The sequence below is a fragment of the Acanthochromis polyacanthus genome, chromosome 6 (genome assembly GCF_021347895.1).
Source record: "Acanthochromis polyacanthus isolate Apoly-LR-REF ecotype Palm Island chromosome 6, KAUST_Apoly_ChrSc, whole genome shotgun sequence".
NCBI lineage: Eukaryota > Metazoa > Chordata > Actinopteri > Pomacentridae > Acanthochromis > Acanthochromis polyacanthus.
The window spans coordinates 39310279-39317880 of record NC_067118.1 but is presented as its reverse complement, the minus strand read 5'-3'; the positions used below and the strand labels follow the sequence as shown (position 1 = coordinate 39317880).

Here is a 7602-nt window from a genome sequence, read left to right as displayed (position 1 = left end):
ATGAAAATGCCTCCACACTTAAGTATTCTATTTCTTACTTGCCCTGATACTTTCAACACATTTTGAAACTGAAGTATCTGGGATGCATTGTATTACAGTAAGTGTGGCTGCAGTTTCTGTTTCGTAGTTTTGAAATGAACCACAATGCGTTTCATATGTTTAACCTGACGAGGTGAACGTGTCTGGTGTCACATTGTTTTCAAACATGAGCTTCTGTGTCAGTGAGATATGAGCAGAGGATGGTTTAAACAGGATGCTTCTGAAGTCAAAGGCCAAAATTTTCATAAGGCAAGAAGAGTATGCAAACGTATCTTGTTTGCATTTTAGGTAGTTCTCCCTAAATACAGTACCCACCACCTGAAAGTAAGCACAAGACTTAAATAAACCATTTGATTTTTAAATCGGCGTGTCTTTTCCTCACATATCTTATGATGTATTAGAATAAAATAAGGCATCCGTTTTAAAGTAAACTGTGGAGTCAGTCACATTAGCCTTTTTACTTTCACATTTAGACATTTAGGAATTAGGCCGATAATAGTTGGTTTTACGTTGCAACATTCATGACTCACACTATTAAACATGTAATTTTCCAGAGCAGATTTTCTTTAAGTGGACAGTGACAAGCAGTCAAATCAATCAGACGCAGAAGTCAAACCCTCGTGATCACGTTGAGCTGGCTCATTAATGAGGTCATTGTCTGCGATGAGCTGCTGCGATCTCGTCTCAAAACAAGATGTGTGCTAATGCGGTTTGCCAGTTAATCCCAACCTGTTGAACCAGTTGTTAAAACGGATACACCTGAGGCACCAACAGTCATCAGCAGCTTCCCTGTAGAGCTGGTGCCGCTTCCAGCCTCCGACATCGTTCTCTAAAACCCCGTTTGAGTGGTCGAATAATTTTATCAACAAAAACAGACTTTCATTGAATGCGAATGAAGTTAATATAGCATCTTGGTGAGAGACAGACAAGATTTAAGGGAGACCAGATAAGGAAGGGGTTCAGATAAGGAAAAACTTTTAACTGGGAGAAAAATGAATCTCAGGAGGAGCCGTTTCAAGTAATGTGAATTTGGGTGGCAGTTGCTGAGCCACATTCCCTTAACACATTCCCTAACCTTCCAGGTATGCAATGTATCACAAGGAAAAGCATCAACTGACATTTTATTTTGGGGGTGGGTGCTTCAACGTTTTATATTAAATTACTAGTTAGGAGCATGAATCTGTACCAATGTCTACTATCAATTTATGTACGATTCCCTATTTATTTTAAACACATTTTCAGTTTTTACTGAAACATTTTTGCAGTAGCATTCACCAGAAACGATTCAAAGAGAACCAAGGGAAACTGACTACGTCTTTATTTTTAGACATTTTGGATTGTAAGCCTGTCTGTGACAATCCTTACCTTTCAACTCACTGTGTATATTTTTGGATTAGTTAAAGCAATGAGAATATTCTACTGAGTAATCCACTAGATTACTCTGTGATTAGTGAAATTCTGCCAAAAAAAAATGTAATCATACACACTACCATTCAGAAAATTTGAGGTCACCCAAGCAATTTCATGTTTCCCATGAAAACTCCCACTTTTATTCATGTGCTAATATAATTCCACAAGGGTTTTCTAACCATCAATGAGCCTTTCAACACCATTAGCTAACACAATGTAGCATAAGAACACAGGAGTGATGGTTGCTGGGAATGTTCCTCTGTACCCCTATGTTGTACCTATGTTCCATTAAAAATCAGCCGTTTCCTGCCAGAGTAATCATTTACCACATTAACAATATCTTGACTGTATCTCTGATGAATTTAGTGTTATCTTCATTTTAAAAAAAACTGCCTTTATTTAAAAAATATGGACATTTCTTAGTGATCACAAGCTTTTGAACTGCAGTGTACATCCACACAAAAAGCCCCTTTATCTTCATGTTTCCATCATCATGGAAAACCAGGAGATGCACCTGATAATGTGTACCGTCACAAAAGTGACTCACCTGTCTCACCAGCCAGGAAAAAAAAACAGGATTTTCTTTTCACTGTACGCTCCCACAGTATAATGCTTGTGTTTGAATATCATCCAGCCTTTGCCAGTGTTATTCTTTCCCAAGAATTTCATCATCCATTGTACAACAAGGCCACATTATAAACACATAAAGGCGAGATAGATACAAATATTTCCTGTGAGCTTTTAGGTCCTACTTTAAATTTCCCACCAGTTGTGTTTCCCTGATTTCTCAAGAACATGGAAGGATTAGAAAGACAGTCACAGTTTCCAGACTGTCATTACTCAACAATCATTGCAGTTAGAGGGACAAAACGTCTTCTTGCTGAAATTATCAAGATTTCCAACCCTCCTGGCCGTAGCTGATTACATAGATATGAAATACAGTGATCTGATAAGATGTGGTCTAAAGCCCCAAAGCATGAAAGAAAATTTCAGTCTAATGGGATCCACTTTGATGACTGAATTGGTGAGCATTTCATCATTCTTGTAAATTTCTGAGACTCCAACAAGCAGATAGTGTTATTCGTCACTAATTTCAGTAGTTTTGTACAATCGAGTACGGCATCAAAAGTACCTTTAAGGAGAAACTGGTACAAACTGTGCTGTTTTCCTAATTCTATTTAATTCTATTCTATTTTCATTGTGTGAGAGGCAGCACTTAAACTCTTGTGTTGCCAAAAAATGTATGCAGGGTTTTTCCCGTACAGAGGAATTTTTAGCACGCTTAAAAAAGTTGTTCTTTCCCAGAAGGAAATCACTAATGTCAACATGAGAGGAAATGAGAATAAGAAATCCAATTTCATTAAATGAGGCTTTTTTACTCCAACATAATGAACATTTTAGTTTGTCAAATGAAAAAATAACAGGAAGATACATAGATTTCTGTCAAATAAGGTAACACAGAATCATTGCCTTTACTGTATGAAGAATGATCGTGTTTACCGCTGTGCAGAGTCACCCTGTAAATGTCTATTGTGAGTCAGGAAAACCCCTGGTATGTGGCCTCGTGCAAAGTATCTTGTTTTAAGCAGCAATTACAGGACACATGTGGCTACGGCACTTAGTTTTAGTAGCAGCCACATTGCGGGTATGTTGAATTTACTACAGAACATTTTCATCCTACAGGTTGTGCCTCATTGCTTGGCTAGAAGAGGAAATACTGAGAGATTTACCAAAAGAAACATCTAAAGCGCTTTTCAAATGAGTGGTTTCCCAACAATAGCCTATATAGTTGCTCACTGAAATTAGCAATAGTATTATTTAATGTTTTAGTTTTTTTCCCAATATGTGCTTATCAAAAATATATGTTACACTGATCTCCTCTATTTTACTCGATCTGCGTCACATCTGATCAAAAGTTCGTCTTGTTCCCTCCATGTGTGGTGGGTTGAACTTTGGCTCTCCCCGAGAAGTCACTCATTTGTGTTTATCCAGACTCGGTGGGTGTCAGCAGCGGTGCTAAAGTCACACCTCAGGCCACTAAAACGGAGTCTGGATATGAGGCCCCCAACATCGGGTGTCCAACAGAAAATCTGAGGTGCCAAAGTTCTCACACGCGACCACCATTAAGGAATCTTAATTGGACCACGGCACTCCTTTGAAGGCAAGATCAGTCTAAGTCAGGCCCTGTCCACACGAAGACGAAACGCTGAACAGCTTCAAAAACGATCGCCATAAAGACGAAGGCATCTCAGAAAATGTGTGCGTCTACACGAATGCACTCAATACGCGTGGAAACGCTGGAAAACACATGCCAGACCTCTGGGGGCGTTGTAACGATATGACGGAAACACGCGCAAACAGAAGAAAAAAACTGTGGGCATACGCACTTGCAGCAAAAGTTGTAAACCGAGAGCTTCATCAGCACATTTGCTACACTGTACGCTACCATTGTTGTTGTTGTGGCCGCGTGTGGCGCATGCGTGTCAATGAAGTTATGAAACTGCGCATGTGTGTCAATGAAGATACGAAACTATGACGCAAGCGTTTCTGAAAAGCAGCGGATCGCCCGTACACACGGAGCTGCATAAACAGCGTTTCAAAATCTTTCCACTCTGGAACCCGTTTTCAAAAATGATCGTTTACAGACCCCCAAAACGCCGTCTTCGTGTGGATGATACGCAGATTCGGCAAGAAACTTGTGCGTTTAGACCTCGTTTCGTCTTCGTATGGATGGGGCCTCAGACTAACAGTTTTGATTCAAAATTAAGTTGCTCCCTGTTTTTGTCACGTTTAATAAAATTAGAGTAAACAGGACATTTTTTTATTTATTTATTATATAGACATAAATACACAGTATGAACATTGGTGCTCACTCTTTGATTTGACCTTTAACTTACTAATTTTATTCACTTTCATTTACTTCTGTGGAAAACAGCCGTGAGTCAGAGGGATGAGTTTGAACAGCATGTTGGATAGGTTTTGTATTCCTTGGAACTGTTGGCATGGGGAAAAAAAAAAAACGTCGTGAGAAGGTGCCCTGGTGCCCACCTGTAGCGCCTTTGGGCTTTACTTGGATTTATGACCCAGTAATCTACTCCAGGCTCTGAGCTGCCATTTTCATTATTTTTTTTAAAATCAAGTCCGACAAATCTACCATACTTCCAAAAGAATGCATGTGTTGTTTAAACATAAGAAATTCTATGTTGTATATAAATAAGTAATTTGCAACCGCATGATCAAAAAACTGTTTTGTAGAGACAGTCAGAGGTAGTTTTGCCAAACAAATACCGCAAATTGTTGAGGTTTTGTTGCTATTTAAGGGCACTTACTGTGTTTGTGACTCCAACAGGGCTTTAAAAATGAATTTACTCTCCTATTTACTTATACTTTTTTCATTCATTTTATCATCTACTCCCTCATTTTCCTGTTTTTGGATCTTGGCCTACATTTATGCATGTACCCTATTTCATCTTCTGGGATGTGTGTCTCTCTGTAAGTGACCTTAGATCTGAATATCTTATAAAAATGGTTTTGTAAGGCTTGTTAAACCACTTTCATCAGCTGGAACTATAACTTAAGTCATGTATGTAGCACTTCCCTTTGAATTGTGACCTACAGTGGTTGCTGTCAGTGTCTGTAAGTCAGAGTTATAAATAGTTTTGATGGTGTTGACAGATTTGTATGAATTTTAGATCTTACGTAGCCAGTCAAAAAGTGTATGGGCCTTTCACTGTAGGCGCAGTGGTTGAGTTGACACTTGCAGAGAGTGACAGCATCTCCATGGCCCGATAAGGCCTGTGCAGAGGCTGACACTAGGGGAAAGAGGAGAGGCTGCAGTGGTAGGAATGCTGGGAGGACAGACCGCCCCCCAGATCAGCTGCAGCAGCTCTTCCACAGTGAGCACATTCATGTAGACAGGTTGTAAACTCATCAGCATCTTCATAGCAGCGGAGGTGACCGATAGCCGCAGCAGAGACACAAATACAACTTTCCGTGTATCAATCAAATCCTACAGCGTACGCTTACACACACATAGAAGTTACCCGCTGTGTCTTCAACGGCGGACCGATTCTTTTGTTTCTTTTTTAGAAAAAAGTTAAATAGTACACTAGATCCTGAATCGGTGTGTAGCTGGGGTTTGGAAACTAGTAGTGACTATCTTTAGTATTATTAAACGTAATCATGCTCTAAGTATTAGAACAGTTTCCATATTTAGGGGCTTTTGGGAATGTAAACAGAACATGTAATGTTGCCATGGAGTCACTGTATTAGCAGTGGGTTACAACTTGACTCCTGTTTTCTTACGCTCTGTATTTGCTTAGATATTGTCAAACTGTCACCATTAAAACTAAATTAAATTTAAAAAGTGGCTACTGTTTCCAGTGTACCCATGAATATACATACAGTTGTCTCTGGATCATGCTAATGTTGAAGAAAAAGCAAACAAACCTGATCTTTTGCTGCGATTTTGTTTCTTCTTCAACATTTATTTATAATTGACATGTGAGGTAATTTCCACCTAAAGTGAAGGTCACATTGGATCTTAAAATTTTTATTTCCTGTGCTCAGATTTGACTGACTATGGGTCTGGCTTGGAAGGAGGATGAACATTAATGCAAATTGTAGTTCATGCTTCATGTCTCTTCCTCTGTGCTCCCTTCAACCGGAGCTCCTTCAGTTTTTTTTAAAAACATCCGGTCTATAGAAATTCTCTCCGCATTATTCAGAGTTCCTCTGTTGTCCATCCGGCTGCTGTGTACAGTCCAAAGAATTTTTACAACTATATGCATCACTTCCTTGTTGCGTGATCAACATTACTGAAAGCACTAAAACCAGCAGCCACCCAGTTAAATATAGGTTAAATATACATGAATGCTTATGTAACAGCCTGAGCCTGTAAATGAACAATAAAGGTTACCCTGGGTAATGTCTGGAGAACTTCCAGCCAACTTTGTGTTAATCTGGTGTTAATTGTCACCATTAATGTCTGTGTAACCAATAAGATTTGATGCTATTTTTTTATGACAAGAACATAATTTTTTAAGCCACTTTAAAGTTTTCTTTAAACAATTACGCTTCCAAGTTGTCTTTCATAAATTGTAGTGAATACTGCAATCCAAACATGCCATTATATATATGACCGTATTTAAAGTTACTTTGCCCTGTTGGTATTACTGAAAAGAAACCCGCACATGCGCATTTATATTAAAAATATACGGTTAAAAACTGATTAGCCTGGTTTAGTGTCAGTTTTTATTTTTTAACACTTGTGCAGATTAAACAATAGGGCTATAACATGTTAAGGAATGACCTTCAGTGGTGCTGTTTTTCCAGTCTTTTTGCTCATCTAAGCCAACTGATGGCTCTCTGGAGCTTAATCTTTATTCTACACTTACCGATGTTTATTTTTATTTACAGATTTAAAAGAAAATACATAAAAACGTCAAAAGTACAAAACAGGCTCATTTACATGTTAGGCATGAAATAAACTCTGAATAATCACAAGTAGTTCTTTGTTATTTTATAGATGAAATGGTTCAAGTTTAATACTGTTAATTTAATAATTTATGTGTCTGTGTCTCATTTATTTATTTATATTAGTTATATTTAATTGCTTTTACACATATAAATGTCCTTTATTAAACATTAGAAAGCCAACAAATACATGTGATTTCATATATAATTAAGCTTATAAAATAATTTTAATTACGGAAAGTTGTTGTATTTTTATAAGATGGTTATTTTCCGCTATTTTGCTGTATCTGTTGGTGCCCACCTGCTGAAAATTTTATTTTTATTTATTCTATACAGTGCAATACAATTTATTTACCTTATTCTTGGCAGGAAAACAAGTAAGCGTGTTTATTCAAGTGTCAAATTATTCCTTTAGCATTCTGAATATTTGTGGTTTATGCAAACGCTTAACATCCGACACTGTATAAACAGTGTTCAGCATATCGGCAACCATGATGCGTTTCTGTTTTTATAATCTGCCACAAGCAGAGCAAAGCCTCAGCAAACACGTACAGATGGTTCTTCCTGTGTTGTCCTTGGAATATACTGTTAAATGAGCTCTACTTGCAGTTGTAGCCTTTGTTACTGTCTTTGAAAAAGCTGTTGGTGTTTTGCATTTTGCAAATGTGGCCTGTACTT

At 38.0% G+C, this 7602-nt stretch overlaps 1 protein-coding gene across 1 annotated transcript in view; it reads left to right on the top strand.

The window, feature by feature from the left end:
* Positions 1–7602, top strand: part of noc2l (NOC2-like nucleolar associated transcriptional repressor) — a 74060-nt gene that overhangs the window by 22538 nt on the left and 43920 nt on the right. The gene's annotated exons all lie outside the window — the stretch shown is intronic.